Source organism: Globicephala melas, chromosome 5, assembly GCF_963455315.2.
Source record: "Globicephala melas chromosome 5, mGloMel1.2, whole genome shotgun sequence".
NCBI lineage: Eukaryota > Metazoa > Chordata > Mammalia > Artiodactyla > Delphinidae > Globicephala > Globicephala melas.
Genome location: NC_083318.1, coordinates 2,811,085 through 2,828,594, shown reverse-complemented (window position 1 = coordinate 2,828,594; position 17,510 = coordinate 2,811,085). Strand labels below are relative to the sequence as shown.

Sequence of the window (17,510 nt, the reverse complement as noted above, 5' to 3'; positions counted from 1 at the left end):
GGCGTGGCCCATCAAGAGACAGGAAGGCGACCGGCTCTTGTGGCTTTGGTGCGTTCACTCCTTCATTCATTCGTTCACTCCTTCATTCATTCGTTCACACATTTGGCCAAATATAGAAGCAGCCTCTGGCTCACAGCCCGGCGGGGGGCGGGCATGGGAGCACGTGCCGACCAGGGCCCAGGGCTGGCTGCCCGCTGGAGCTCTGATGGCCTCTAGATAAGGGAGGTGAGTACACTGAGCCTTAAGGAGGGTCCAGAGCCCAGGGCCCTGCTGGGAAAAGGGCGGGCTGGGGCTGCGTGTGGATGGGGGACCCTGTCGCCGCAGCGTCTGAGCGGGACACGTCCAAGAGCCTTCGCTTCCCGACACGGAATTGCCCGTGACCCCCATAGCCTCGGGGGGCTCTCAGCTCCCAGCGCTCCCAGGTCCTCTGCCCTTAATTCTCCATCTCTCCGTCTGCCGGCTCCTTCCCCACCCTCCCCCCATCCACCCTCCGCCTGTCCTGGGCTCTAAGCCTTTAAGCGCCCTGGCTTGTTGGAAGCAGAGGAGGGTGTGGACAGGGCCCTGGGCCCCTGGAGAGCAGAGTCCAGCGGGACCCAAGCAGGAGTTACTCCGAGGGAGGCCAGGGCTGGGTCAAGGCGTCACGGAGTGGCCAGTGCCCGGAGGAGGGAGGGGCCTGGGGGAAGGGGGGGCAATGTGACAGAGACCAGCTTGCCCAGGGCCCACTGCCCACGGAGCCAAGCTCTAGCTTTCATGTTGGGGGTGGGTGGCGCTGGCACAGGCCGGGTCAAGGACCCCGTGTGTTCTGAGACAGGCCTGAGGGCAGTGTAGCTGCAGCAGGAGGGTGGCGACAGGCGGGCCCACAAGGTCAGCGGGGGCCAGCCCAGCGCCGGCCGAAAGCCCGGCAGAGTGGACTCTATCCGGAGGGCAGGGGAGGGGCGAGGTCAGATCTGACCTTGAGGAAGGTCAGTCTGGCAGCGGAGGGAACAGATCGGGGAGGGTGCGGCTGGAGCAGAAGGGAGGAAGAGGAGGAGTGGTCTGGGGTGGGCAGGGGCCGTGGAGCCCACCAGGAGAGCCACAGGTGGTGTGCACGGTGGGTGGCCGCCAGGGTGCGGCCAGGTGGGCTGCACGGAGGAGCTGCCAGGCCTGCCCTGGACTTGGTGGGCTTCGTCCATTACTGCCCCAGGGTGGTGGGAGGCGTGGGGGCAAAGGCCAGGACATGAGAGGCACCAGGAGGCCATGGGGGCAGGGCAAGGGGGGTGGAGCAGTGGGGAAGGTGGGCGGGGCCTGTCTCCCCACTCCCAGGGAACTTTAAAATGCACAAGGCCCAGGATTTCTCAACTTCAACCTCACAGCGCCCTGGTGAGAGGGGCGCTGGTCCAGCCCCTGCCTCCCTGAAAAGTTAGACGGTGGGAGAAGACAGAGCCTAGCACAGGGGCTCCTGTCAGCGCTGGAGCCAGCACGGCCGGCTGGCCTGGAATCCCCGCCCGGCATGGCTTTCTGTCGTGGCTGGACACCCCTGAGCTTCAGTCGCCTCATCCTTAAGATGGGGTCACAGCCCCACCGTACCATCCTCCCAGGGAGGCTTTGCAAACTGTAGAGCGCCCCGAACTTGGGAGGGCAGGTTGATGTCCCCTGCCAGTGGTCCATGGCGATCCAGATGCCCGCTAGCCCTTCCAGTGACTGAAAACTTAGTCCAAAGGAGAGGAGCGTGTTTGCGAGGGAAGCCTGCCGGCCGCTCCCGGCGTGCGTGCCGCCGAGGCCCTGTTACCGTCAGATATTAATATTTCCAACACCGACATTTACAAACCTCCCCCGAGGCTGCGCTGATGGAACACTGGTGGTCACGCTCAGCTAAAAAGAGTATATTGATTGGGGGAAAAAAGAGAGGTCACTTATTTTTTTAACCCAAACCTATAAAACACTGAAATCCATAAACACCCAGTTCCCGGGCTGCAGAGTGACATCCAACCCGGGCTGCGGTCTCCGTGGCCTGGTCAATACGGCTCCATTAAGGCCTGCCCGCCCGCCCCGTCCGGGCCCCTGTGGCTGTCCAGATTAATATGTGCCTCGCGTTTTAATTCTGCGTCCATTAGTGTCACGTTGCCAGCTGATCGTCTCGGCTGTCGACCCTGGGGAAGGCCCGCTCAGGGGCCCTGTGCCCTGGGGAGGTCATCAGGGGACATGGGGACAGCTCCGCTGGCCCAAGGGCAGAGGCCAGTAGGTTTCCTAGCATCCGTCCTTCTGCACAGAACCTGGATGCCGGCTGCAGAAGCCTGAGGACGGGCGATGTGAGTGGGTCAAGGACACCCAGGCCCTGCTTGGTGGTCTCGTTCAGAGAGCACCTCTGGGGCTGCGTCAGCACCACCCAAGCCGGGTCTGCCCCAGGCCGTGCAGGGCCAGGGGTCACCTGTCTCCAGCATCTACTCCTGCCAAGCCCAGTGCAGGCCTTCAAGAGAGGGTCCTGGCCAGACCTCAGCTGAGCAGCGGGCCCCTTGGGCGGGGACAGGCACCAGCTGCACAGAGAGGGTGTCCGCGGAGCCGCTGGAAGGAGCCCGGACGCCCTCTAGGAGGGAACAGGGAGCCTGATGGTGTCTCCCCCGGGTTCCAGAAAGGATGACGGGCGGATGGGGGCCTGGATACGAGCAGGAGACCTGTAGAGCCAGCCGAGGTCATCCGGAGGTGAGAGGGCAGAGCCTGGGCTGCTGGCCTGGGAGTTGACAGAGGGAGGGGCAGCCGCCAGGGAGGACGGCAGCCAGGGTCCCGCCACCCGAGAAAGAGCGTCCCCGAGGGCCGGCTCCTGCCCCACAGCCACTAGGAGAGCATTTGGGGACGGACGCCTGATAGAAACACCTCCTCTGTCTGCAGCAGCCCCTCAGTCGGAGCAGGACCCCAACCTCCGTGCCCAGAGCTCTCAGTCCAAAGTAAGCAGGACCGACAAACACTCTCTGGGCTGCTGACACACAGTCCAAAGTCCACGTCTAACAGTGACTCTCGGTGCCCATCAGGCCCAGCTGCCTCTCTCCCCACAGGTACACCCACCCCATCGTCAGTTCTGGAGCGAAGAGCAGCTGAAAACCTCTGAATGTGGGGAGGGAAGGAGTCTTGATCAGGACAGAGGCCAAAGAAGCAGTGGTAGACTGACGGCAAAGGAAAAGTCTCTAGAGGCACAGGGACCCCTGCCTCCTGGCACCCGGGCCTTCGGTACCGGCGCCGGTCATCCTGCAGCTCCAGGATCCCCACGTGAGCATCCAGGGCACTGACCGCCCCCCAGATACTTATCCACAGTGTCCGCGCGCGGTGTCTGGGTGGGGGCTGCAGGAACAAGGTGAATCAGGAACTTTCCTCCCCCCAGGAACTCCCAGTTTATGGAATAAAACATGATGACAAGGGTGGAACAGTCAGAGTAAAAATTGGGCTGCTGTGTCAGAGGCCAGCTGAAGAGGGTTGAAACAAATAAAGTGATTTATGTCCGGCTCCTAACTGTGCAGAGACAGGGGAGCCGGGCTGGCAGGGCAGCCCCTTCCCCAGCGTGGTCCCGTATCCTCGGCTCTGTCACCTGTCCTGGCGGCCCCTCCTCTTCACAGTTCTGAGAGGGCCACCTCCACTCTGCATCAGCACGGGAGGGGGGTGACCCTTCCCTCTTGGGCCGGCCTGAAGGGGCTCCCCCTCCCATCCCACCCCCGGAACTTGGTCCCAGGGCCAAAGGCGGCCGCAGGTTGCGGGGTGGGATGTCGTCCTCATTCCAGGGCCCAGCTACGAGTCAGAGGTTCCATTGCTACTAAAGAAAAGAGAACAACGACGGGGACAAGTCAGAGTGGCTGCCACTGCTGGTCTCCAAGAGGCTGGGAACAGACCCAGACTGGCCCAGCCCACGGTCCTCCCACCCCCCTCCAGGTGTGAGCTAACCAGGTGTTCACCTGCTGTAGGTGTGCGTCCATGGCATCAGGACATGCACATAACAGCAGCAGTGCCTGCCCAGCCCAGGGACCTACAATAAAGTGTCAAATTGAGGGCTTCTCTGGTGGCGCAGTGGTTGAGAGTCCGCCTGCCGGGGACACGGGTTCGTGCCCCGGTCCGGGAAGATCCCACATGCCGCGGAGCGGCTGGGCCCGTGAGCCATGGCCGCTGAGCCTGCGCGTCCGGAGCCTGTGCTCCGCAGCGGGAGAGGCCACAACAGTGAGAGGCCCGCGTACCGCAAAAAAAAAAAAAAAGTGTCAAATTGAGGCTCATACACCTCCAACCCAGGGGTCTCCAGTCTGGGGAACTGCAGCCTTTACCTCGGCAATGAGCCGGCACAGCTAGAGACAGACAAGCCTGACATTGTCTGCTCCCATGTGAGGGCTGTTGGTGTCTGTGATCTGATGACAACCGCTAAAGCCATGTGCCGGAGCTGCTGTGGGGATGCGGTGAGATTATGCGGGCACGGTGAGCCCAGTCCGTGTGCCACGAATGGCATCATCACCATTAACTCTATGAAACCCTCACATGGGAGCGATGGAAGGGTTTTGGGAATAGATGGTGGTGATGATTGCGAAACACTGTGAACGTAGTTCACGTCACTGAATTGTACACTTGAAAGATGGCTAAGGAGTTCCCTGGCGGTCCGGTAGTTAAGGCTCCGCGCTTCTACTGCAGGAGCGAAGGGGTTCGATCCCTGGTCGGGGAAGTTCCACATGCCGCATGGGGTGACCAAAAAAAAAAAGATGGATAAAAAGGCAAATTCTATATTATATATTTAAGCACACACCATGAAAGAGAAACACCATATCGCTTGGTTGGTGGAAGGCACCCAGCAGCCCGGGAAAGGACCTGCGGGAAGGGTAGGGTGGTTTCTGTGTCTGGAGCACGGCTGGAATCATCGGGAAGGAGGTGACCATGGCTGGTGAAGGGGGCCTGGGGAGATGGGGTGAGCATAGGGCAGGACTGGAGACATGGGGGAGAGAGCAGATCAGATCCAGCAGGGCTGCTCCAGGCTGCAGTCAGGGGCTGGGCGCTGAAAGGTCAGAGAGGAGCCGGTGGGGGGGCCCGGCTCCGTGCCCCACCTGCCACCCTGGACCATCCCTCAACAAACTTCACACGTAAGCCCAGCGCCTCCTCTCGTGGCAGCACAGATAGTCTCGGCAGCCCTGGTGAGTTGCTGCATGGCAGGCAGCCGTTACTGTTGGCACCTAAACGGTTTCTTTGGCGAACTGAGATCGGATTGTCAATACCACCCTCTCTCTAAGGAAGTGAATGTACAAATGTGATGCTTCTGGGACTTCCTTGGTTGTGCAGTGGTTGAGAGTCCGCCTGCCAATGCAGGGGACACGGGTTCAAATCCTGCTCCGGAAGATCCCACATGCCGCGGAGCAACTAAGCCCGTGCGCCACAACTACTGAGCCTGCGCTTTAGAGCCCGCGAGCCACGACTACTGAGCCTGCGTGCCACGACTACTGAAGCTCGTGTGCCTAGAGCCCGTGCTCCGCAACAAGAGAAGCCACTGCAGTGAGAAGCCGGCGCACCGCAGCGAAGACTCAATGCAGCCAAAAATAAATAAATTAATTAATTTTTTTAAAAAATGTGATACTTCTGGCCTCTGAGCTCAAGCTTCTCTGGGTGCCCAGGTGGGGTCTTCCTCTGACAGACTGTCCGACAGCTGAGAGTCCCCTCACTCCAATCACTGACATGTGTCCTTGATGAATCAATAAGTCACCCGAGGTTGTCCCCTCTCCTGTTGCAGAATTAATAGCGGGATTTTTGTTGGTGTTGTAATGGCCGTGTGGCCCGGCTCACGTTACACGGAGCTGACGGCAGCGCACAGGACAGACAGCGTGCTCCTCCACAGGGCTGGGCGCCGGGAGCCACAGGTGGGTGCCCTGGGCTGGGCCAAAGGACGTGGTGGCAGCTGCCAAGGGTCCCCTTCCTTCCCCTGGAGGCTGGGGTCTGGAGGCTGAGGACATCTGAGCTGCAAGGGCCCAGCCCAGGTCCCATTTACAGATGGAAACCCAAGGGCGAAAGGTTTGCCCTGAGCCACGTAGCAGGTAACTGAACGCCACAGTTTTGTTAAAAAATTTTTTCAGAATTCTTAAAATTCTTAAGCTTAGCACATAAAGTCCTTCATGAAAGAACCCAGATTCCCAATCCACTGGGGATCACTAACTACACACACACACAGGCACACCCCTGCCTTCATTCTAAGGATGAAGGTCATTTCCCGAAGGCGATGTTGTCTCACACCACAGGGCCTTTGCACAAGCCGTTCCCTTTGCCCAGAGCGCTCCCTGCCTTTGCTCAGCCAATCTCTTCCCCTTTTCAAAACCCAGCTGGGAATCCTCTCCCCCAGGAACAATTTCCTCACCTCCGAGCTGGGCTGGGGGCTTCCCTCTGCCCCTGCACTTGTCACACTCTGTGGTGACACGCCTACCTCCCCCACGAGACGTGATGCCTTAGGGGTGGAGCCACGCCTCCTTGATCTCCAGCCTCACACGTCCTCGTGCCTGGAGCAGAGCAGGCGCTCGATAGAAACTAACTGAATGCATGAATGTCTCCATTTTCTGCCGATAAGGTAATACTATAACTCAGAGACTTTGGCCCTTGCCACCAGGCTGGTTTCACTGGAATCATCCCCTTTCTCTGACTGGGGGCCTGGTCCAGAGCCTGGCGCTGGGGACCTCTCGAGGCCCGAGCAGAGACACCTGGGCTGTGGTCAGCTACAGGGTCCCTACCCTCAGTGGCCATTCTGAGCCTCCAGCCCCATATGGACTTGTCCACACGTCAGTGGTCACTGTACCAGTGTCCTGGGGTGGCCGCAACAAAGGACCACAGACTGGGGGCCTTCAAACAACAGACATTTCTTCTCTCCAGTTCTGGAGGCCAGGAGCAAAATCAAGGTGTCGGCAGGGCTGGCTCCCTCCGAGGCCGTGAGGGAGAATCCAGTCCAGGCCCCTCTCCCAGCGTCTGGGGGTTTGCTGGCGATCTTTGGCATTCCTTGTTTTCTAGAAGCATCACCTGTGTCTCTGCTTCTGTCATGACACGGGGTTCTGTCTGTGTCTTCACACAGCGTCTTCCTCCATGGGTCCCCTCTTCCTACAAGGACACTAGTCATGCTGGATTTAAGGCACACCAGGTTCCAGTGGGGCCTCATCTTAACACACATCTTTATGACACCTGCGAAGACTCTATGTCCAAATAAGGTCATATTCAAAGGCACCAGGGTTGGGACATGGACACATCCCTTTGGGAGATGCAATTCACCCACAACCATCCCTGAAGCCGTGGACCCATCTGAGGTTGTCCAAAGCCAGGGCATCAAGGGAGGAAGACAGGGCTCTGGCAAACCCCGGGGGGAACCTGAGGGAGAGCTGGGCAGGAAAGGAGGAGGTTCATTCGTCTGACGAGGATGAATGAGGAGAAGCGGGCACTTCAAGGAGGAAGACAGCCCAGCCCTGGGAACGCTGTTCTACGTCTCCTGAGACAAGTCCTGAGACAAGGCCTGAGCGGCGTCCGTGGGGTTTGGCTACAAGGAGGCTGTGACCTCAGCAGGAACCAAGGGCAGACTGCGGGATGAGGAGGGCACAGGTAAGAGAAGGGAGAAAGTAAGGGAAGTGGTACCCACACCACCAGGGGACTGGCTGGGAAAGGGAAGAGCCAGTCGGAGGGCAGCGGGGGAGGGGAACTGGGTCGAGGAGGAGACCTGGGGCTTTAAATGCTACTGGAGAGGCCCCGGAGGGTGGGGGCGCTGAGCATCAGAGGACAAGCAGGTGCCCAAAGGGAAGGGGAGGATGCCCTGACCCGGAGGACATGTGGGGCCAGGCAGGGTACAGCCAGCAGCCCGGTCCAGCCTGTGGCTCCTCCTTTCTCCATCAACAGCAGGGAGGGTGACCCCAGGCTCTGGGGAGAAGGGAGCGCCCGAGTCCCTGTGCCAGGGCAGCTCCTTCCTCAGTGGAGCTTGTGATCCACAATATTTAAAGGTTCCGGCACACACAGGTCCCTGAACCGGTCTCAGTCTTGATGCCCTTTTGTCCTCATCTTCACACCTGCCAGCAGGTCTCCTCGCCTTCCCGCGTCTCCCCTCTCCCCACCCCCACTCTGTCACACCAAGCCATGGTCCTCTTGGCCTGGACCACAGCAGTCCTCAGGATGGTCCACTGTCCAAGCAACAGCTAGAAGGAGCCGTAAAAATTATAAATCATCAAAAACAGTGTAAAGAACATGGAACTTCAACCCACAATCTGGGAGAAAGTATTTGCAACATGCGCGATGGATGAAGAGTTTATGTACAAATATATAAAGAGTCCCTACAAATCAATAGGAAAAGAATTTTTAAATAGGAAAAGATACAAACAGTGTTTCACAAAAGAGGAAAAAGGAACAGCCCCTGATCTGATGGAGAAACGATCCGTGTCAACCATGAGGGAAGGACAACTGGATGACATGGAAAGGCCATCTCACGCCCAGCGGACGTGACATTCAGTCTCACACTTGGGAATAACGCTGAGGATGTGGAGAGAGGGAAGGTCGGTACGAGCCCCTTGGAAAGCAGGTTCTCTCGGATCTACTGAAGACTGGAGTCAATGGGCAGACCTTCTGCGAACGCGGGGTCCTGGGTGTGTTCCGAGGGCAACTCCTGCATGTGTCCGGGGCTGTCTCTGATCCTCAAATCGCAGATGAGGGAGCTGAAGGGCGGGAAGGAGATCTGACTTGCGAGCCAGTCTCTGGCCTGGTGCCACCTCCTGCCCAGGATGCTCCAGCCTCGCGGGGCTCCGGCTCGGCAGTCTTGAGAAACTGGCAAGGAGGGAACAGGAAAACTAGAACAGGCGGAGAAAGTCAGGGTGGGCTCAGACAGGACCCCGCCTGCTTGCGACAAGGGGATGCGTGAGTCCTTCCCCGTGTGCAGCTCAGACGTTCCTACCGGGAAGCCGTGATCCGTGATCGAGTCCAGACAAGGGCAGCACCAGCTCAAGACTTCTTGTCTGGAACCAGGCACGGGAGACTCATCACCCCTGGGGGCCCCGAGAACACAGTCGCCCCGCTTTTGTGAGAACAGATGTTCTCTTGAGATTAACAAGCCTGTGAAATGGCATCCCCTGGAGTTAAAGTTAGGTCATAGAAGTGAACGATTGTCCCCCCCTCCGAGGAGCCAAGAGGAAATAAGCAGAAGGATGGAGGTAACCAGGGGCTGGGGGAGGGGCAGGGGGCCGTGCGCCGTGGGTAGAGCTTATGTTGGGGGTTGGGTTAGTCAGGGCTCTCCAGAGAAACAGAGCAATAGGAGACAGAGAGAAAGGAGATAAATATATAAAGAAACGGCTACAGGTACAGATAAGGATATAGATACAGACATACGTGTACAGATATAGATACAAAGAGACTTATTAGAAGGAATTGCTCACAGGATTATGCAGGAGGCTGGGAAGTCCAAAGGCTGCAGAGCTGATGTCTCAGTTGGAGCCCAAAGGGCAGAAGCTGCCGTAGAACCAGGAAGACTCGATGGTCCAGTTGGAGGGCCATCCGGCAGGAGAACTCCCTCGGACTTGGGGCGGGTCAGCCTTTCTGTTCTATTCAGGCCTTCAAGGGGTTGGGTGATGCCCGCCTGCATGGGGGCTGGGCAGTGTGCTTTATTCAGTCCACTGATTCACATGCTAACCTCATCCAAAAGCACCCTCACACACACACCCAGAACCCTGTTGGACCAAACACCTGGGCACCTGTAGCCCAGGCAAGCTGACAGATAAAATTCACCTTCACAGCGGTGGTGAAAAAGGTTTGGGTAAAAAGAGTGGTGTTGGGTACACGCTGAAGGTATGTAATGCCACTGAATTATACCCTTGCGGATTATTAGATCCTAAACATGATGTTAAGTATATTTTACCATAATTTTAATAGAATGCACGGTGCAGATGTTTGCAGATGCCCCATTTTATAGGTTAGAAAAAATATATATAATTCTTGCTCCGGCAGCACATATAGAAAGATTGAACAGTACAGAGAAGCTTAGCATGGCCCCCTGTGCAAGGATGACCTGCAAATTGGTGAAGTATTCCATGTTTTCTTTAAAAAGCTATAGGTAGCAAAACCGTTCCCACAAGGTTCCAAACTGGAGTTGGCAAACTGTCCTCAAAGGACCAGAGACCAACATTTCGGCTTTTGCCATCCAGCCTCCGCTGCCCTTGGATCAGGAAAGCAGCCAGAGACTACAGGTGAGAGAATGAGTGTGGCCGGGTTCCAATAAAACTTTATTTATACGCACAGAAATTTGAATTTCACATAAGATTTTCACATGTCACAAAACACTCTTTTTTTTTTCTTTCAGTCTTCGAACAACCTAAAAACCGTTCTTAGGTTGCCAGGTGTACAAAAATAGACAGTGGGCTGGTTGTGGCCGGTCAACGGTAGTTTGCTGACCCTGGAGCTAAGCAAAGAGGAGCTGGGGCTAGGCTCCACGGAGGGCGCCAACCCCAAGTCCAGCCGAGGGGGCTCAGCCATGCCTGGGTTCCCAGGGGGTGCTAGGTGGGGGAGGGCATAAGGAGAAATAAGGGGGCAGAACCCTGGGGACAGTGGGAAGCAGACCTGTGCCTGGGGGGCCGGGGATCTGACCTCCACCGCCATCTCACCCTGGACCGCATGTCCTCCTGATGCCCCAGCCTCTCCCACTCGGCCCCGTCTCACCCTCCTGCCTCTCAACATCAAGGAAGGCGATGCCCGCTGCTCTGGAAGGCCACGTGGGCAATAGGCCGCAAGGGTGACCCCAGGACTGCTGGGGACTGAGACGTGTGCCAGGACGCAGGACCTCCAGCGCCAAAGTGCACACGGTCCCAGGGAAACCGGGATGGTCAGCCACTCTCCAGTCACCCCGACTGGTGCAAGCAGCAGGAGAAGGGACACAGAAGACAACTGCCCCACAGCCCCGGCCCCGGCCTCAGGCCTGGCACAGACAGGTGTGCAAGACCAGGGCGTGGTCTCTGCACCTACGGGAACGGGATGTGCCGTGAGCGAGGGCAAGATACGCTACATACGACCGTAAGGACGCTGCTCCCAGACGCAGCGTAGAGCAACGAACGGGGCGATGCCATGTTTCCAAAGCATAAGACGGGCAACTGCTCCCCGGGGACCGCCTCTGAGGAAGCCCGGGTGGCACAGGGACTTCTGGCTGCCGCTGCCTTGGTCCTGACCCGCTGCCGGCCCCCAGGGTGCTCCGTCTGGAGATGTCCCCACCGCACAGTCAAGGTCGCACACCCCTCCTTGGGCATCTTGCTGGGCGCTCACCGTGGCAGGGCACTGGCCCTTCTACACTTGCCAGTTACCCACGTGACAGCCCTTACTGAGTGCCTCCGTGGGTCTGGGACAGAAAACTCCTTACGGTGTTGTGCTCTCTAACACTCGCAGAGCCCCCAAGGGGTAGGTGTTTTTAATCCCATTTTACAGATGAGAAAACTAAGGCCAAAGAGGTGAAGTCAGTGTCCTAAAGTGACACTGGGCCCCAAGATGAACCCCTGGCCCGTCCTCCTGACTTACAAGGGGCGCACCCTCCCTCCCTGCAGCTTTTTCCTGAGTTTAAGGAGAGGGGGAGCTGATGTCTGGGGTTCCTCCCCAGGAACCCCCAACTCACAGCCCAGACCCTAGACCCAAGGGCAGCCCTCTCCCCTGCTGGAGGCGCTGCCGGCATTCTGTGTACAAATGCCCTGACAAGATGGGTCATCAGTGTGAAATCATCCCATCAGCAGGGCGCGGCCGCCAGCCTCTCGTTATTGCCAAATGAATGACTCCGTTTAGAGAAGTCGTTTGGGGCGCTGTCCCAGACAATGACTCCTGTCAAAAGATTTACCGAAACTCATGGGCGATGCAGCGGGAGGCCCCGTGGGCCTGGCCTCAGCGTTTATCCTGCAGAAAACAAAGATTGCAGCGTGGACCATTTTGCCGCTGAAATTCATGCCTTTTGACCCCAAATGGAGAGATAATCCCAGGGCTTGTTTCCGCTTGAGCCTGGAGATGTTGTAAATAGCTAGCTCTGAAGCGGAACCTCACACTGGCCTCGGGTGGAAGGCAGGCCAGGAAGCAGACTGTGAAAGGATGTGGCTCGCTGATGCTCTCCGTCACGCCGCCCCCGTAGGTAGCATCCCCCAGGGGCTTGCTATCCTAAAATTGGTGCTGGGAAGAGCTCTGGCTCAAGGAGGGAGTTATATGCTTTCTCCATCCCCCAGTGAAGACTATAAACTTGATCGCGATTTATTTTCCTCTTGGCTGCCAGGAAGCTCAGAAGCCAAGAAAAAACCTAAGCACATTAGCAAGGCTGGTCCTTTGTAATATAACACCTGCGTTCTCTTTTGCATTGGTATTGTGGCTTCTGTCTGGAGTTTATTATGTTTGTTTAATGTGCCTCGCACTGTAAGCCACTTCAAATCCTTTGTTGAAAGGGTGGGGGTATGAGTAAAATAAAATAACCAAGCAGAGTGGGGAGGGGAGAACAGGAGGCCGGGGACTGTGACCTGCCTCTGGCCGTGACTGCTGTCCAGCTATTTGACCCGTGGACTGAGTGAAACATATTTTTCCTGCCTGGGTATGACTCTGGTTCTAGACCAACTGGGTCACCTGTCCATGAGCATTCTGGATCCTCCACCAGGACCGTTATCAGTCAGGTTTGCCTGGTAACAAGCACCCCCTGGTTTCACAGCAACACGCACTGATTTTTTCACTCAGAGCCCGTGTCAGGAGCTCAGCTGTGCCCCATGACTTCCCATCCCAGGACCCAGGCTGAAGGGGAGGCAATTTGGAACCTGCTTTCCTCACGGAAGAGTGAAAAGAGTGAGAGGGCTGGAGAAAACCTGGAATGGCCCCTACAGCTCCTGCTCCAGCATATCTGGCCCCCCCACCGCCACCGTGCCACCATCAGTGGGCGGGAGGTAGACGCCACCCCCAGGAAGCACTGCGGCCATGGGTTAGGGCACCAGAGGCTTGGATGGACAGCTTCCAGGAAGGTGGAATGGAGAGCCAAAAGCACTAATACAATTTGCCGCAAAGACCCCAGAAGGGAAGACCCATACGGGCAGGGTTCCGGCTGGTCAGCTTGCCCACCCATGGGAAGACCAGGCACTTCGTGGGAGCTCCATATGTGCTGCTCGGACGTGCAAATGATGAACGGATAGCTAACGGGCGGAATGAGTGACCAGCAGGCCCTGGACACAGGCATGTGTCAGCCTCCACTGCTTCAGTGTCTTCTTCTGCGCGTGAACCAGCCAGCATCTCTCTCTTAATAAGATGGGAAGGCAGGATGACAGTGACAACCTCGTGACACAGTGCATGGCAGCCCCTAGTACCTGCCTGGCCCGTGGCACAGGCTCAGGAAGGCAGCTTCCTTTGGCTTCAACTCCTTTCAGGAGGAGGTCTCATTTCAGCTGGAAAGACCAGGTGACAGACACAAAATAAGTGTACATATTACAATTATTATACAAGTTAGGATGACGATGATAAGAGCCGAGAGTCAGAGAGCAGTCACAGAACCCCAGGCGCTACCCCACGTACCTTACGTGGAGTAGCCCATGTGATGCTCACACCCTCACAAGGTAGGAATTATTATCATCCCCATTTTACAGATGAGGAAAGTGAGGCAGGGGCACTTTAAACATGTCTGCACATTCTGGGACCTCCTTGCATCAAGACGCAGGGTCATAGTATATCACACACACACACACACACACACACACACACACACACACACACACCCCTTGAATCCAGCTGTGCTTGGGACTCCTTGTAACCAATGCTGTGGAAGTGAGGTTAGGAGGGGAAAGGTGTTGGGGCTCCAGCCCCACGCTCATCAGAACACTCACACTGAGGACCCTGAGCTGCATGGAAGAAGTTCCACTCCCTGAGTCAGCCATATTGTGAGGAAACCCAGCCATGTGGACACGGCAAGCCTGGACACTCGGGTCAGCAGTCCTAGTTTTTGCAGCCCAGGCACCTACCATGGGAGCAATGAGGCTTCGGACAGATCCTGACCCCCAGCCATGGGGTCGTGAGGAGACTCAAGGCTCCCCAGCAGGGACCCCAGACTTTCGGAGCAGAGACAGGCCACCCACACTGGCTCTTTCCAAAAAGATTATTGTCTCATGCCCCTAAGTTTGGGGTGGTTTGTTATACGGCAACAGGACGAAGATTGGCTGCCTTGACACATCCAAAGCACTAGGTCTTGACTAGGCCAGTCGACGGGAGCTAAAGGGGCCTTGAGGAGACTGCCAGTGAGCGCCTCAGGAAGACTAAGATGTGATGGGGGCCTGGAGAAAAGGGGACCCTTGTTACGTGGCGGCCCAAAGGAGAGCAACTGTCTCCAGAAGTAAGAAGGAAAATAGAAACTGTACCTAGTGAACTCAGTGATGTAGCAGATGTTATCTGTAAAGGAGCAGGCTGTAAATATTGGAGATGCTGAGAAGCAGATGGTCTCTGTTGCAACTCCGCAAATCTGTGGCTATAGCTCAAAACCAACCACTGACGATGCATGAATCAGTGGGCCTGGTTGCATTCCAGGAAAACTTTGTTTACAAAAACAGGCAGCAGCTGGATTTGGCCCATGGGCTATGGTTGGCTGACCCTTGATCTAGCTAAGATTTCCAGGGAAAATATCGAAAGGGCCACCTCTCTTCTCCTTCCTGCCCAGGATAAAATGCAAGAAGAGAGAGGTGAACCAAAGAGTGAACTGTGTAATTTGGGGGGGGGGCACACTGCAAGACTTGGGGGATGTTAGTTCCCTGGCCAGGGATTGAACCCGGGCCCTCTGCAGTGAGACCACAGACTCCTAACCACTGGGCCGCCAGGGAATTCCCTGAACTGTGTAATTTTTAAGAAAACGTTAGAGAAAATTGAAAGGAACCAGGACTTACTGGGTTGGAAAACCGAAGTGTTTCTCGTCGCCAGCCTGCTCAGATTCTAAAATGTCTTCGATTTTTAAAATTGAAAATTGTCTCAAAATTAACCATAGCTTCTGGGAGAAGATCAGATTCAGAGTAGAGCTACAAGATTCTTCATAAGCACTCAGGAAGATCGAAGGGGGAACCTCACAGATAAAGACCCTCTCAGGAGCTTAAAGTATGTCTCCTCGACCCTCTCCCTTAAAGAGTAGGTTTTAGGAATCTCAGCAAACTCCAAGGGACCCCAAGATAGAGAAGATCTTCTCCTAAATAAAGGAGAGAAGATCTTCTCCTAAATAAATGTGTGTCTGTGTCTGATCTAATGGTCCAGATGTCAGTAAGATTCATGGAAAACCCACAGTGTCTCAAAGAGGATTATACTGGTGGAAACGCCAGCAGCCTGGATAAGAAGGAATGGAAATGGTAAAAAGTACAGAGCCTCTTGGACCCTAAACTACTATGGCCAAGGAGGCTGAGAAGGTCACTGAGTTGCAAACACAGACCACTTCTTATGGTAAAGGAGGGATGAACCAGAACTGAACCTATCCAAGCTGGACCTCGGAAGTGCTATGAACTGGAGACTTCCACGGGCTTCCCATACTCCTGCTTTTTAAATGTCCCCACGGTTGTATGTTGGGTGTGGGCAGGGGTGCGGATACCTCTTTCTTTAGTTCACAGATCTTCAGATTTTTTTTTTTTTTTAACTCCACACTCAAGAATCTAGGGAACTGTACAAAGCAGATCTACACTGGGGCCTGATGGACATGACAAGACCCTGGACCTCATGTCTGGGACTGAGGCCATGATAGTGAGCCTTCCAGGGTGTGGAAGGATGTGAGTGTGTTTTGCATAAGGGAGGAACATAAATAATTTGTAGTCAGAGGGCAGACCGTGGTCTTTTTAAAACACGTCCACAAATTCCTTGGGGCTCCTCCCATGGAAAGGCAGAGGTCTGCGTCCCTTCCCGAATCTGCGCAGGCTTGGGACCTGCTTGAAACCATCAGAATGTGGTAGAAGTGAAACTGCCTGGAGGCGGGTTTGCCCCATTCACGGAGACCCCGGTGCTTGGAGTCTGAGCCTCCATAGGAGATCTGCCCCACCCCCCGGGCCGCCATGCTGTGGGGAAGCCCAGCCCCTGCAGGGGCTGCGTTTGTGCTCCAGCCAGCAGGCCTCCTCCTGGATAAACCATGTGTGTCACTGGCACTTCCTGCCCTTCACCCTCATCCCCAGTGGAGCATCACCCTCCAAGCACACCCCCATCCGGCCCCTTAGCAGCCCCCGCTGCCCTCCTGCCAGTCCAAGCCACGACCATCTGGACTTCCCATGAGTCCTTGCCCTGCCTGCCTGACAGGCCTGCCAGCCTCTCTGGCCGCACACTCTTCCTCCCGGGTCTGCCCCGCCCGGGCCTGCCTGGCCCTGCCCTGTTCTGCTGCCCTCGACCCTTTGCCCAGCTTCACGGTTCCTTTCTGTCTGTGGTTTCTGAGGTGTCGTCTCCCAGCATGCCCTAGTTCAATATGAGCTCCCGGCGGGCACAGGCCCATGCTCGGTCCCCAGCGTCCGGCACTGGGCGGGTGCTCTAGGAATCTGGGTTGCATGAGTGAATGGAGAGCTTCGGGGCCAGCCAGGCCTCCATCCCACGCCTGCTCTGTCTCTCATTGTCTGTGAACCCTTCCCAGGCGACCTGCCCCCACCCACCTGACTCAGTGTGCAGAATGCGGGGGATGAGGCCTGCCTTTCTGGGGTCCGGCTGGGCTTTGCTGACCGTGCAGAGCCCAGCTGCTCCCGAAGGCCTCGCCTCCATCTCCATCTCTATCCTGACATTTGGCTGTGACCTTGGCCCACTGACTCAACGTCTCTGAGGCTCAGTTCCCCGTCTGCGATGGGAACCAACCCCTGCACGGCAGTGGGGAGGGTTCCCCGGGGCCGTGTGCTCTCCGCCTACCTCCCGCCTCAGTCCCTGGAGCAGAGACAAATGCACTGCCTGACGAGCTCTCCCACCTCCTCCTCATGTCAGCACTTCACCTTATCACCCCCACCTCCTAAAGAAGGAACCGGGGCTCTGAAAGGTGAAGTAGCCGTCCATGCAGCAGGCAGGAGAGTCTGGATTGGAACCTGGGCTCATATGGCTGTGTTGCTAGGCCTGGACAGGGTTTGGGGTCTCTCCTGGGGAGAGACCTGACCCTGCCCCACAGGTCGCGTGACCATCTACGGTGCTGCGGGAATGGGAGGGTCGGGGAGGGTGTCAGCTCCCCACGCCCGGGAGAGGTGTGCAGGCACGGGGACCGGACCACCTGCGGGCTGAACCCCAGTGCCCAGGTCAGGGCCAGGCGCACAGTAGGTGCTCAGGTTGCTGCAGGGGACAGAGTCCAGCCCTACAGTGTGGGTCAACTGCCTCATTACAAGAGAGGAAGACGCCGACCTCCAGGGGTGCCTGCCCAGGGTCACGGGTCAATGACCACTCAGCAGAGGACCTACTGTGCGCACCGCGCCACAAGGTGGGCGCCGAGCTGATCCTTGCTGCAGGGTCCGCGCACAGGTCAGGCCCATCCCCGGAGGCTCAGAGAGGCAGCCCCAGGCCACGTAGCCACCTGTCCCTCTCCCCATGCCGGCCCCCCGAGGTAGCACTTGCAGGCT

The 17,510-nt window shown here is 56.9% G+C and overlaps 1 non-coding gene across 1 annotated transcript; it reads left to right on the top strand.

The window, feature by feature from the left end:
• The first annotated feature begins 9,924 nt into the window (after positions 1-9,924).
• LOC115863769 (U6 spliceosomal RNA) lies at positions 9,925-10,027 on the top strand. Its single transcript, XR_004043662.1, has one exon. It is a non-coding gene; the product is annotated as a U6 spliceosomal RNA (small nuclear RNA).
• The last annotated feature ends 7,483 nt before the right edge of the window (positions 10,028-17,510 follow it).